The sequence below is a fragment of the Panthera leo genome, chromosome D4 (assembly GCF_018350215.1).
Source record: "Panthera leo isolate Ple1 chromosome D4, P.leo_Ple1_pat1.1, whole genome shotgun sequence".
Classification (NCBI taxonomy): Eukaryota; Metazoa; Chordata; class Mammalia; order Carnivora; family Felidae; genus Panthera; species Panthera leo.
In genome coordinates this window covers 16,732,337-16,748,145 of record NC_056691.1, presented here as the reverse complement: position 1 = coordinate 16,748,145, position 15,809 = coordinate 16,732,337, and positions in this window count along the sequence as shown.

Sequence of the window (15,809 nt, the reverse complement as noted above, 5' to 3'; positions counted from 1 at the left end):
CATGCAAAAGAATGAAACTGGACCACTTTCTTATATGCAAAAATAAATTCAAAATGGGTGAAAGACCTAACTGTGAGATAGGAAACCATCAAAAAACCATCAAAAGCACAGGCAGCAACCTCCTTGACCTCAGCCCTAGCAACTTCTTACTAGATACATCTCCTGAGGCAATGGAAGCAAAAGCAAAAATGAACTATTGGGGCCTCTTCAGGATAAAAAGCTTCTGCAAATCAAAGGAAACAATAAAAGTAAATGGTAGCCTATAGAATGGGAGAAGATATTTGCAAATGACATATAGTATGAAGGATTAGTATCCAAAATCTATAAAGAATTTACCAAACTCAACACCCAAAAAACAAATAATCCAGTTAAGAAATGGGCAGAAGACGTGAACAGACATTTTTTCAAAGGAGACATCCAGATGGCCAACAGACACATGAAAATATGCTCAACATCACTCATCATCAGGGAAATACAGATCAAAATCATTATGAGATACCACCTCGCACCTGTCAGAATGGCTAAAGTCAACAACACGGGAAATAACAGATGTTGGCAAGGATGTGGAAAAAGGGGAACCCTCTTGTGCTGTTGGTGGGAATGCAAACTGGTGCAGCCACTCTGGAAAATAGTATGGAGGGTCCTTAAAAAGTTAAAAATACCTTATGACCCAGCAAGGTGCTACCAGTTATTTACCCAAAGGATACAAAAATACCGATTTGAAGGGATACATGCACCCTGATGTTTATAGAAGCACTATCAACAATAGCCACATTGTGGAAAGAGCCCAAATGTGCAATGACTAATGAATGGATAAAGAAGATGTAGTATGTGTACACAATGGAGTATTACTCAGGCATCAAAAAGAATGAAAGCTTGCCATTTGCAATGATGTGGGTGGAGCTAGAGCATATTATACTAAGTGAAATAAGTCAGTCAGAGAAAGGCAAATATCATATGATTTCACTCATTTGCAGAATTTAAGAAACAAAACAGATGGGGCACTGGGGTGGCTTAGTCCGTTAGGTGTCCGACTTCAGCTCAGGTCATGATCTCATGGTTCGTGAGCTTGAGCCCCACATCAGGCTCTCCGTTGTCAGCACAGAGCCTGCTTTAGATCCTTTGTCCCCCTCTCTCCCTGCCCCTCCTGTTGCTCTTGCTCTCTCAAAAATAAATAAACATTAAAAAAAAAAAAAAACCAGGCGAACATAGCAGAAAAAAAAAAAAGGCAAACCATAAAACAGAATCTTAACTATAGAGAACAAACTGAAGGTTACTGGAGGGGGGAGATGGGTGGAGGGATGAGTTAAATAGGTGATGGGTATTAAGGAGGGGACTTGTGATGAGCACTGGGTGTTGTATGTATGTGATGAATCACTAAATTCTACACCTGAAACAAACAAACAAACAAAAAAAAACAACCAGAAAAACAAAAGAATTGCTAAAGCATGCATTCCTGAATAGGCTGAAATGCATATTTGAATGTCAGGACCTAACTTAGGCCATCAGATGAGAAAATCCAAACTGTCCTCTGGGAACTGTTACCTTGTATCTTCGGCATCTGTCCATTTCAAGGGGGGGAAACTTTCCTGCACAGTTAATGGCCATTTATAGACTATGTGAGTCCATGGTAAAGCCACTCCCTTTTGACAGCATCACAGTGTGAGTGCAAGATGATGAGTGGGTTCTTTTAAGTCTGGCATTGTGTATGCCAGTGAAATTTTCTGCCTCTACTATGCTCTTTTTTTTTTTTTTTTTTTTTTTTGCCTTCTTAGACAATTAAATATTTTTTGGTGAACACAGCAACTAACTATTGGATAGCATCTCATGACATTCCAGTTTCTCAGATTACAGTGAAAAGTAGAATCTATGAAAACTACAAAAACTTAATCAGCCTGACCATCACACTGCGTCCCGGGAGGCCTTGGAAGATGGATTATAATCAGAGGGTTGCTTGAAGTACATGGAATTAGAACAAAGAGAGTTAGATAAATCAATTATTTAATGGTGTCTAAGACATCCTGTTTCAACCCGTCTCGTCCAAAGGGATGGGCCTGCTAGGAGGAGTGCAATACCAAAGTCTATAAAACTCCAGGCTGATTCCAGAGGATGCAACAGAATTTCGGTTGGATTCTCAGATTAGCCTTAAGAAATATGGACCATAATTTCTTATGGAAATTTCTTATGGAAAATGTGGAAATATTTTCTCACCTCCTCTCCCCTCCCCTCCTCTTCCCTTCCCTTCCCTGACTGCAAATGTGGACGAAGAAACATCATTAATTTTACAAGCAAGGCACCAATTTTTTTCCAGAAATGTAGAATTAGAAAATGTGAGAGCAACAAAGATAGATGAAGTAATGAGATCCAAAGAGACTGTGCTTTGCCCAAAGTTAATATAACTATTTTCAGAAGAGGGACTAGAACTCAAGCCTTCTAAGTCACCATCATTTATCTTAATAATGGCCAAATTTGTGTTAAGGCAAATAGTGGTCTCTTGTTGTATTAAAATATTTCTCTATTTTCCTGGAAAATATGCAGAGGTTTCTGTGACTAAGTTCTTAACTTGGAAATATTTATATGGCTGTCATTAAGATGAGTCCAATAATATTTAATTGTCTATGCTTTTCCATAATGATAATTCATGAGATGTGATTGCAGAATTCTAGTTGCAAAATGATATTGCAAATTAATGCTTTTAACAATTCTCTTTACTTATTTGTATGTGTATATGTATGTATGTGTGTTTGTATAAGTGGAAAGTAGTTATTTGAATACCAGGCTTGGATAACCATTGAAGATATCAAGTGAAAAGATTCTCTAACACTTGGAGTTCAGTGAATCTGTCAGATATTTCATTTATTGAGGATGATTTATGATTATTTCCTATTACCACAAAAAGCCTCTTAGCCCTATGGCATACCTTGAGTTTAACCAGAATGGGTTACAGGGAATGGTAGAAAATCCTCTAGGCTTTGGAGCCAGATGGACTTAGGTTTGAACTGAAGCGTTACCACTGAATAGTTTGTGAGCTTGGGCAACTTGTTGAACCTTTCCGAAACCAGTTGATCATCTGAATATGGCAGGATAATCTGTTCATAAACTGACTTGTGTTTCTTCTTGCTATTTTCCATCCCAAGAACATAGGTGGATGCACTTGTCTCAGAGCATTAATGGCTTACTGCAGAAGTTGCAAGGTCCCAATATGCCAACCCCTTACTAAGATTTCTGGAACATTGATGAGGGCTGGAACTCGGAGTTGATGAAGCAGAGGAAATCTACCCCGGGAAAGAAAAGAGGAATTCATTCCTAGAGATAGGAAAGATTGTGGTGTTTTTGGCAAGAGGTATAGGGCTTGTGAAAGGGCTAGTTCATGGATATTAGGAGGAGTGACTGAGAACTATGGCCTGTGAAGTCATAGGGAGAAATGTATGTCCATGCTAGTCATGGACCAAATGGAGCCTCCTGCCTGTCAATGAATCACATGGGCTGGGACCCTGGGCCTGATGGCCTAAAGGTTGGAAACCCTTCCCTACTTTCCAAGTGCCCAGTAAACTACCTTTGTTATTACATGTTTTATAATTGTTTTATAATATGGCTAAGATTGACTCTTATCATTTTAGAGAGAGGGGACTTCTATCTAGATTTAGAAAAATAAGGAAATGTGCCATTTCTTGTACCTGAATGTTGTGGAGAACATTATCTCTGCAACCTAATCTCTGTCAAATAGGATTATTCTGAGAATTAGAGATAACATGCCTAGAGCACTTAGGGCAGTGTCTGGCACAAAATAGACATGCTGAGCAATTATTAATAATTATTATTTAAGATATTTTTATTTTGTCATCAAAACAACCTCCAACTCAAGATTGGTGGACCTAAACCTACTTCTCTCTTTTTAAAAAAATTGACTTTATTTTTTTAGAACAATTTTGGGTTCACAGGAAAATTGAACAAAAGATACAGAGATTTCCCATATACTCCTTGCCTCAACATATACATAACCTTCCCCATCTACTTCTCTTTTCAAACAGAAGAGTAATATGATAGTTCATGAGATTGATCCTAGAATGCCAAAATTGAAGGAGTCCTATATTAGGGAATACTAAGGAACAACAGTAGACACCAAAATGTGGTGACTTAACATTAAAAAAAAAAAAAAATGTTTCTTTCATGAGAGAGTACAAATGGGGTGGGACAGAGAGAGAGCAGGAGAGAGAATCCCAAGTAGGCCCCACACTGTCAACACAGAGCCCGACATGGGGCTTGATTTCACCAAACATGAGATCATGACCTGAGCCGAAATCAAGAGTCAGATTCTTAACCTGCTGAGCCACCTAGGAGACCCTTTCTTCAGAAATCTTTAATAAAAAATTCTCCTTATTTAGGAAAGGGCACACTTTTGACTAGCTGTCCATATCTTGCACCAGGCATCTTCAAAATATCATCAGATATATTCTCTTTTATTTTCCCATTATTCACTTACAATGGCAAAATCTGACACAAGAAGCAAGATGTAATTAAATGAAAGTAGGCTTTACTGAGCACTGCTAGTTTGGTAACAGCTACAAAATATGTCCATTGTAACTTTCCTTTCGCTGCTTGAACCCCACCCATCTTCCCCCTTACCATCCCTCTAAGCAACATCATGTGAAATCAAACATGTCTTGCCCTCATTTCTCAATTGCCTACAACCAGCTAGCAGGCATATAAGCAGTGAGGTAAGAGTAGAAATTTACATAAGGAGCCTATTAATATACTATACAAATGAGGGTCCTGTGGAGAATGTTAATTCATTTCTTACACTGAATGGCCATGATCACTGTAAATTTTCATCACGGCAAGAGCTAAGATGGAGGTGGAAAACTTGGGATATACCTAAGAGATGGGAATTGACTACATTTTATGAAGCAAGTTAATTATCACCTACCTTTTCCACAAAGTAGAGGAACTTAAAGGGTGCTTTGACTTCAAAGCTTGGGTGCATAAGCTTGGGAATAATTTTTAAGAGTCCTCTTGGATCATTTCTTGAAGAGCAGTGAGTGGGGAATTGAAACATTTTAATAAAATATTTCATTTTATCAGATTTTAAAAGTGAACCCGTTTCTACAGTACTATTATGAAAATTTATGATCTCTTTTTTAAGCCGCCTAAGAACCACGGCTGATGGAGCGTAGATAGACTGGACTAGATGTTATCTTTTGTGACCCTCTCCTTCCCCTGCCCCATAGCAGCTGCTCAATTACTTTATTGGTTAGTCATTGATTCATTGATTTAACTAAGATTTATTCACTGTGCCAAGATTAGCCAGGTGGCTACTCACAGGTCTGTGGGAAGACACATGTTCAAAAACCTCACTCTACCGCAAGCTACAATTGAGCCATTTGCAAAATGCTTTTGAAGTCAAGTGAAGGAGGGACACACTCCCTCGAGAAGGAAGGGAGGGCTTCACAGAGAATGATAAGAATTTTACCTGGAGAAGGGAATGGCAGCCAGAAGAGATGCTTGGGAACTGATGAGTAGTTGTGTGGCTATTCCTAGGGCACATCATGGAATAAGGTAGGAGGTGGTAGGAGGTGCAAGTAGGCATGACCCTGTAATTGACTGAGTTCTAGCCACTGGTATGAACAAAAAGATGTGTTTCACTTCTAGGGATGACTCATAAAGCCTCCCATGTGTTCTCCTCAGTGTTCTTCTCCCCTCCCAGCGACTGGACTGTGGATACCCAAGGGCAATCTTGAGATCCATCTGTTGAACACGGAAGAACCGCTGTCAGCCCGGGCCCTAGACTGTTAAGTAAGCAAGAAACAAATGTCTATTTATTCTCCTTTCAAACAGGAGAATTTTGGGGGAAATTTGTTAAAACGTCTTCCATGTAATTCTAAGGAGTTAAGTTTTACCACGCAGGCTAGGGAAGTTAGGAACTGTTCTCCACATATAGTTACTACTGGCTTAATTAATTAATTGAGCAAACATTCATTAATTATACACTGAGTATAAACTTCTTGGCCTTAGAAGTAGGACACTGAATATGATGTAGACCCTGCCCACAAGCAAGTTGCGGTTTGGTGAGTGATTACAACCAGGAGAGATGGCTCTAAGGGTTTTTCGGGAAGCCCTTTCATTGCTCATCCCAACGACCCCTTCCAACTTCACTTCATATCACCATTACCACCATTATTTCTTTGATGTGTCTGAAAGAAGTTTTTCTCGATCTATGTCAAGCACATTTTTAGGAAATACTGCTATTTTGTTGATACCTGTTGTGTACAGGAAGTCTGAAGCAGCAACAATGACAGGTTTTACTGTCACAGGGTATTCTAGGAGGTTTATACTGAGGGACACAGAGACCCAAATCAACTGTCATAGCCCAGGGTCGAGAGAGAGAGCAAGTACATGCAGGGGATCTCCTACGGGTGCTTAATGTGCCTAGCAAGAGGAGGCTTCCTGGAGGGGCTCAAGCTTGCGCCGAGTCCTGGGGAATGAGAAAACTAGGGAAAGGCAGGGAGAAGGGCATGCCCAGCAGAGGGCGTGGCGGGGAACAGGAGCATCAGTGTTTTGGACCAACTGCTGTGGTTACTTTGTGGAGGAGAGAGCGGAGGTGGAGAGTGGGAAATGATATGGTCGCCTTGATAAGTGAAAGGTCTTGAAGAAAGTGTTCAGGCTTGTTTGACCAAGATCTATTCCTTGATAACTATATAATAATTTAAGTGAGATGTGTAGGGAGAGAGGGAGCAAGGAAGGAAGCCCACTTTTATTGACTCAGCATAGCTGTCCCATAAATTCATTCTCTTGCTCCAAGAAACCTCATAAAACAATGAACATCATGGCCCCGGTATAAACTGCCAAAGATTTCTTTGGCCACAGTCTACTTTTCAAGGTTGTTGGCACCTCTCTCATGGTCTGTGTGTCCTGGTCTGAGAAGTGAGTGTTGCATATTTGAGCCTGGTTGGTATTCCTCACCTACTGGTTTAGTAAGAGACCAATTTCATTGTACCTCAGGGTCTTAACTTGGGATTCAGGAGAAGCTTCCTGAGCAAAACACACAAAGAACTGTAGGTGCCCATGATTTTAAACAATGAAAAATGTCCTTGCCCTGTTTCATTTTTAGAGGAAGTAATGAAAACGGAGGGGTAAATCCTCTAGCAGGGAAGGAGCATTTCAGCTGACCAGGTAGAGTTTCTCAAAAGGCCACGGACCATTGCTCCTCCTCATTGGGGTCATCGGCTCCACATTCTCCAGGAGTTGGAGGAATCTCCTGATACAAGCTCTGGCCACAGTGCAGTCTAAGTTTTCTTTAGCAAGACAAGACCAAGGGTTTACTGGAAGGAAGGAGAAAAGTTTCGTGAACTGTTCTTAACTTTAGCATCAACTTTCCCAGCTGTGGCCATTTCAAAAATGCCCTCATCTGGTGCTGCCTTCCAGTATCTTCTCTTTTTCTACCGGTATTAACTGATTGACTGTTTTAAACATCTGTGGGCCGTGTGCCTGATCCTTGCATCTCTGACTCCTGCCCCTGTTGAAAGTAATTCTTATATCATGAGAAAGTCTTCACGTTGGATATCTCTGATGTACGTTCAACTCCTGCAGAGGAAGTATTTCATCAGATTTTGGAGAATTAGCAGAAAACTCCGTCGGTCGCTGGGCAAAGGGGGATTCTACTGTGTGGACCTCCCCTCACAGCTGCTCGCCTACCTGGGAAGGCTACTTTGGCCGCCTCTTCTGGGAAGAAGGAAGCCAGGTAAATGAGCAGTATCTTTGTTCCTCTCTTCTGACACAGAGAGCACCCATGCCTTCTGATCTTATTTTTGGCCCCACTCAGGTACAGTTCCCTCCTCTGTGTCCAGCGAGATCAAGACACTCACCCCAGCCTCCACACTGAGCCTTCCGGCCCCACCAAGGACTTGAACTCGTGGTCCCAAGAGCAGGATGGATTAGCGCTCAGGGCTCCCACGCTGACTCTATCAAAGCTTTCCTCCGCACATCTCCATTATGTGAACAGCTCTGTTAACCAAACCTATTATCTTTCCCCCTTGGTTTCAAGTTGAGAAAGGGAAAGCAACTTCTTTAATGGCCCACAGATTGATGATTAACATTTTACATGTCCCTGCTGCTAAGTAAAAGAACTGCTTTGTGGACAGTGAAAATGCCTAGGAGAAAGAAGCGGGAGTCAGCTTGGTTTATTAAGTTGTGCTGCCTCATTAATCACAATCTTTTTTTATGGCCGTACTTAAAGGCCCATCCATTGTACTTCTCGGGAATGGGGTAGATCAAAAACAAGTGCTTTTAGTGCACCTTTGACATCTGGCAGAGCAGCCGGCTATGTGCGATATTGCTCTCAAGCAGTGTGGGGAGCTGCATTTTCTGTGACCATGCTGGCCCTTCTGATTTAAGCTACTGCAGAGGGCAATGAATTACCTTAAAGGAGCTCCACTGCCGAACTCCCAAGTTTTATGCCGGACCCCTGCCAGCTTCCCCACTTTATGAGTATGAACAATCAGACAATTGAACTGATTTGACTTTGCCACTCCCGGAGTTTCACTGCCGCGAACCCGGGGATGTAATGATGGCAATGCCATGCTAAGGGCTGCCCTGCCTAGCAGCGGTGCCCGCTGCCCGTTCAAGTAGGGCACCCATTCTTGTTAGCTGAAAACTCTTCTGATTTGCAGCAAGGGGAAAAACAGATCCCACGCAATCCGATTAACTCAGCTCCGAATGTTATTTTCATTTAACACTGTGGAACTAGGCAGTGTCCCAATTTTTGTTTTTAATGGTAAACTCATTAAAAGGCAGGGTTCTTTAGCAAGGAGTCTTCTAGCACGGGTGCGGAAGGCACCCGCCAGGTCCTGATGCAGGTTGTTGACCCGCACACATAGAAACTTATGTGCATAACGCTCTGTACCTACCCGCTCCATACACTGGGTCAGGCTTAACTCAGCATTGTCAAAAAAGGGCATCCGGTCCAGTCACAATCTGAAAATGGGTAATTGGCAATGTTTACAACTCACGTCAGTGTATACTCATTCTAGCTCTTTGTGAGAAACTGAAGAGAAGTGCTAAGGTGTAGATCTTGTAAATTTTCTGTGTCAGAGACCATATTTACTTTCCGGATTTATTACATGTAAAACAAATTTCCTCTAGAGGCACCTGGAGGGCTCAGTCGGTTGAGGTTGAGTGTCCGACTTCGGCTCGGGTCACGATCTCACAGTTTGTGAGTTCGGGCCCCGTGTCTGGCAGTTTGGAGCCTGGAGCCCGCTTTAGATTCTGTCTGTCTGTCTGTCTGTCTGTCTCTCTCTCTCTGCCCCTCCCCTGTTCACACTTTGTCTCTCTCTGTCTCTCTCAAAAATAAATAAACATTAAACATTACAAAAAAAAACCAAAAACAAATTTCTTCTAATGTCTTTTGAAAATAACGTTATTGTATAGACAAGAACAATCCAATGCTCGTTGTAAACAAATAAATAAAACTCAAACAGTGCAGCAGAGAATCCAAGAAGATTGTGTAAGTAATCCACTATCTTACCACTTAGAGATTCTGATTATCAAAACTTCAGACATCTCTGTAAATGTACACGGATGGATTGTTTCATTCATTCATTTCGCATCTGTAAGTAATGTAAATATAGTTAGGACAGTGCGGAAAACGTGATCCAGTGTATGTAAAATGAATGCACACAACACACACATTTAAACATAAAAACACCCTGGGATATCAGTCCCCTATGTTTAAATGTTTGCTTGACACTGACTGCTAGCCCTGGACTCCAGCAGACGTCTAACACGATTTAATACCTAAACTCTTGATTTGTCCCTCCTCACCTCAAAAAAAAAAAAAAAATCCTCTGGTCAGAAGCTGCAAAAATTGGGGCCCGGGCCTGTGTTTAAGCTCCTTCCAGGTAAATACTGGTGACTGGGCTAGAGGGAGAGGTGGGGGAGGCATCCACTTGTCTCCCCAGTCTCTGGGGAGAATAGCAGTCAGCCACTATTTTTTTTTTTTCAATATATGAAATTTATTGTCAAATTGGTTTCCATACCACACCCAGTGCTCATCCCAAAAGGTGCCCTCCTCAATACCCATCACCCACCCTCCCCTCCCTCCCACCCCCCATCAACCCTCAGTTTGGTCTCAGTTTTTAAGAGTCTCCTATGGTTTGCCTCCCTCCCTCCCTCTCTTTTTTTTCCCCCTTCCCCTCCCCATGGTCTTCTGTTAAGTTTCTCAGGATCCACATAAGAGTGAACACATATGGCATCTGTCTTCCTCTGTATGGCTTATTTCACTGAGCATCACACTCTCCAGTTCCATCCACGTTGCTACAAAAGGCCATATTTCATCCTTTCTCATTGCCACGTAGTATTCCATTGTGTATATAAACCACAATTTCTTTATCCATTCATCAGTTGATGGACATTTAGGCTCTTTCCATCATTTGGCTATTGTTGAGAGTAGTCAGCCACTATTTTGATGCATAGGTGTTGCTCAGCTCCTTTTGGATTTATTTCAAAAGAAATTGTTTGCTTGTATATAGTTGTGCATTTGGTATGTCCACGCGAGGAGGGGAGCTCAGGAGCCTCCTATGTCACCATCTTGGACCAGAACTTGAAGTGGTTTATTTTTTTGAGTCTTTTCTCCTTGGGAGGTCAAGGCAGAGGAGAGGCAGGACAGGCTGTTCCCCATGTTCCAGGAATCCTGGGCCAAGGGTCCGTCTGCTGCCCTGAATCTCCTGTCCTACCGCTGTTTAGCAGTTTTAGATGCCTTCCATGGAAGCTTGATTTGAACCATAGCTAGTTATCAGTGATTACATTAAAGCTTTTTTTTTTTTTTTTTTTTTTTTTTTTTTTTAAAGAACATTCTTGGGGCACCTGGGTGGCTCAGTCAGTTGAGTGTCCGACTTTCGGCTCAGGTCATGATGTCACGGTTTGTGAGTTCGAGCCCCGTGTCAGGCTCTGAGCTGACTGCTCGGAGCCTGGAGCCTGCTTCGGATTCTGTGTCTCCCTCTCTCTCTGCTCCTCCCCCACTTGTGCGCTGTCTCTCTCTGTCTCTCAAAAACAAATGCAAAAAAAAAAATTATTTTTCAAAAGAACATTCTTGAGCCTATATTTATCAATACCAAATCATAACACTTAATTTCAATGCTTCTTTATAGGCGATGAGTTTACTGTCTTTGCTTTAAAGATGTATTCTCCACTTTTTAATCTTCATTATTTTTGTCTGGAGTTCTGCATTGTATCATTTGAGACAAAAACTCTTTTTTTAGTGTTCAATTTTGTAATAACTGAAGTAAGGATTTAGATTCATCAGTCAACTCTTGTGATTCTTTAAAGCTTTATTAAAGGCAGTATAGTGTAAGGTCAGCAAGTTTCAAATTTGAATCCATAGTGCTGCAGTTCAAATCCTGGTGCCCCTTCTTGTTGACTGTATGATTTTGAGCAGAAAAGCAAACCTCTCTATGTCTCAGGCTCCTCACTGGAAATGGAGAATAATAGTAGTAGCTACCTCATTGATTTGCACAAAAAGATTGGAATGAATGACTATAAGCACCCAGCAGAGTGCCTAGCATATAGCAAGCGCTATTAACTAGTATTATTTTCTCTTTTCTTTGTGTTTGGCTCATCCTTCAGTGTTTTGGTAAGTGTTTTTGGGACGTGTCTTCTACTTTATCCAGAAAAAGTATATAGTTACTATTATTCTGCAATCTTGCATATTTGAATACGATTTATTTTTATTTATTTATTTATTTATTTATTTATTTATTTATTTATTTTTGCTTCTTCACACAGGAACAAGAAATTGGTGGAGTAGGAATCTTGGATAATAATTCTTTTTCTCTGAAAGCTAGTAAATAGTGTTTTATTGTCTTTTAGCATTTACTGTTGCAAAAGTCAATGCAATTTTTGTCCCTTGAAGGTGAATTGTTTTATCTTCTTGGATTAATTAATCAATTCGATAAATATTTATTATGCTGTTTCTGTGTATGAGATGTAGTTATATGCTTTAGGTATATAACAGCAAACCAAACCTTGTGAAGCTGACCACCTCATTGAGGTATAGGGTGGGAGGAAGAATTAGCTAACTCTGGGTAATTGGGTAATAATTAATTAGCTAAACTCCAGGGTCTGAGGGAACAGTTCCCACAAGACTGCTGTCACTTCTGACACCAATTACAAGCTTGGAGTGTTCACAAAACCACCTTCAGATTTGGTGATTCACTAGAAGGTCTCACAGAACTTGCTACAGGCTTTTATGCTCATGGATATGGGTTATTACAGGGAAAAGATACAAATTAGAAGCAGCCAAAGAAAGAGATACATAGGGTAGATACTTAGAGGAGTACAAAGCTTCTGGTTGGCCTCTCTCCATGGAGTCATGGTGGCATTACCTCCTCTTGATCATGATGTGTAACAATTGCCGAGCCAGGAGGCTCATCTATTTTTTACCGGGCTCAATTGCATATGTAGCCTGCCTTGCTGTATTTTAGTCTCTAGCCCCTCCTGGAGGTTGGGCTCCTACCTTTAGTCTCCTATCTCTCTGGAAGTTGGAACTGATGTGGCATGGTCCAAAGCCCCCATCATAACTCACATTGTTAGATTTTGTTGGATCTGGTGACCAAAACATCTAGATTAAGACACTCCTATTAGGACATTCCAGGGAGCTGTAGTTCATCTCGAGGAGCCAAGGGCAAAACCCAGACCTCCTTTTGGGTGAGGTTAATTCTTCACTGCACACCAGTATGTATACAACAAATGCAGTGAAGAGTAACAAAGCATAGTAAGGGGGGTAGAGAGGGCAGTGGAGGTGCTTTTTCTTGTAGATGGGGTGGCAAGAGAAGTCTCTCTTGAAGTTGTCTGTTACATCACTTTTTTCATAGTTAACTTTTTGTCTTCTTGATAAATCTACTTAATTTTGATTAATTTCTGCTTTTGTCTACATTATATCTGACTACTTTGTGTTTATTTTATTCTTGAGCTGAAAGCTTAGTTTTGTTTTTTTAAAACATAAGAATATATATTCACATATATATTTATTGGTTCACACATATACATATTGCATCCCATTAAGTATTGGTATTTAGAGCTTAGATTACTTTCATTTCTTTTCTTTTTTTTTTTAAGTTTATTTATCTTGAAAGAGAGAGAGAGAATGCGAGTCGGAGGTGGGCAGAGAGGGAGAGAGAGACTCTCAAGCAGGCTTTGCGCTGACAGCAAAGAGCCCAAAGCAGGGCTTGAACCCATGAATCATGAGGTCATAACCTGAGCTGAAAACCAGGAGTTGGGTGCTTAACTGACCGAGCCACCGAGGCACCTCAGATTACTTTTATTTCTAAACAATTTTTAATTTAAGAAGTTTTGATTTCCTCTTTATCCAGAAATTACTTAGAAGTTTATTTTTAAATTTCTGGGTGCTTTTTTTTTTTTTTTTTTGTGGTAGTGGTGTTTTTATTTTGTCCTTTAACTTCTAATTTTTTTCCATTGTGGTGAGTAATTTCTTCTTTTCGGAATTCATTGAGAGTTTCTTTGTGACTCAATACGCAGTCCATGTTTACAAATGTTCCGTGTGTTTGAAAATAATGTGCATTCTTTGTTTATTGGGTACAGAGCTAAATATTTATCTCTTAGATCAAAGTTGTTAACTGTCTAAATTTTCTTGAAAAACAATTAATTTTATCTTCTAGGATCTGTGATCTGTGTGATCTATTGTAGCTTTTTCAATTTCTCCTGGGAACTCTGATGGATTTTGATTTATATGTTTTAAAACTACATTGATAAGTACATTAAAAAGTAGATGACTGTTGGGTGCCTGGGTGGCTCAGTCAGCTGAGTGTCGTACTCTTGATTTCAGCTCAGTTCATGATCCCAATGTTGTGAGACTAAGCCCTTCATTGGGCTCTGTGCTGAGTGTGGAACCTGCTTGGGATTCTCCCTCTCTCTCTCCCTCTCTCTCTCTCTCTCTGTCTCTCGAAAAAAAAAAAAGATGACTGCTCAATCTTCTAGGTGGATTTGAAACTTAAAAAAGTGTGAAATAGTCCATATTATGATGTTCTTAAATTCTGTTTTGTCTATCTTTGTATATACTTAAATGGTATTTTTGTTAGCAATTATCTAGGGCATATTTTTTAAATTTCTTTATTTGCAATGTTCGTGTGTCAATTTGTTTTGAGGCTCTCTTAAAACAAGACATATTTAAATTTTTACAAAAACCTGATTTGTGCCTCTACCTTTAAAAGGGAGAATTAACACATCTGTTTTAAATTATTACTATGCATAAACTTCTTTTTGAGTCATTTCATTACATTTTCTACGTATTATGCTTTCTGTTGTTGTTGTTGGTATTGTTTTTCTCATTTTTCCTCTAGGAATTCATTGTGTTGAGTCTTTTTCTGCTTTATGAGAAAGTTTGTTCATACGGGCTCTGTACTTTTATTGTTAATTTGTCACTGAACTTTATAGTATTATTAATGTAGTGAATGAGATTTTTTTCCATTTCATTTCTTAGTGATATAATTTAAAATTTAGGTTTCTGCATATTTATCATCCATGAAGCTAATGAAATTATCTTTTTACTTTGAATAGATTTTTGAAAAGTGGCCTTTTGGATTTTCTAGATATTGTTTAGACTCTAAGGATGATTTTGCATTCCACAGCTGGATTTTTCAAGTGCTGATTACAAATATTGATGATCTTCTTAGCACCCGTTTTTCCCCTAATGGGCTGTTGTGATGCTCAGATGAGGGATATATGTGAAAAGCATTGTGAGGTGTAAAGAAGTCTGCCATGGTTGGTCACTATTATCAGAGTGGGCCCTCAGTCAGTATGTGCTGATTCAGTCTGATACCTGTTTCCACATGTTTCCTTTTTCAATTATCTGTGACCTTTCCAAAAGGCATATGGGATCCTGTGCCCAGAGACTTAGTAGGTTCTGTGGGAATTACTTACTCAGAAATGAATTACAACATAAAGCTTCCTTTTAGAGGCAGACATTAGGTTTTTTGGTTTTTCGTTTTGTTTTGTTTTTCTGTTGATTCTGACAACACATCTGTGTAACACATGCATCCCTGTGGTCATTTGGTCAAATACAAACCTGAGCAAATGCTTGCTTGAGCCCCAACCACCTGGCAGGAGTTTGTTGTCTCAGCAAGAGTCTCTAGACTAGGAAATCCAAGGACACATTTCATTCCAGCTGAAGGCAGGACTATGATCTGATGATTTACTGTGAGACCCAAGCTTTACTATAGGCACCATTTGGAATGGAAAACTTGGGGATTTGCATCCATCGGGCACAAGGACCAGGAGCCAAGAGGTGAATAATAGACCAAAGGGGTTTCACCAGCTGGTGAGACTTTGTGATTGAATTCCAATGCAGGTAGAATTGTGTTCATTACAAAGGGCAATTAGGCAAGCTGACACAGACCTTGCCTACAAGGGCTAGGGTGTTGGCCTAGAAGAGCACTAGATTCCCACGAGACAAGTGGAAACTTGGAGAAAATATCCCCTGGCTTCTCCTAGGTTGAGTTCCATGAACTATTTCCTAACTAGAGAACTGGAGAGCCTCTGAGAGTCTTCTTCTGCTTTGTGCTCATCAGATGTGTTCAGGTGTCAAAGCTGCTGTGACTCGTGTTGCTCCTTACACAAAAATAATATATTATTATCAAATATTAAGATTATTCATGAAATAATAATCATGTTTCCCTCATCCCTTGACCACAGATATACATATCAAATTATTCTGAACACCCAAGAAATCTATCTGAGGACTGAGAGAACAAACTGAACAACTAGAGGAAGAAAAGATGACACATTGTGGAAGGTAGGAGGTA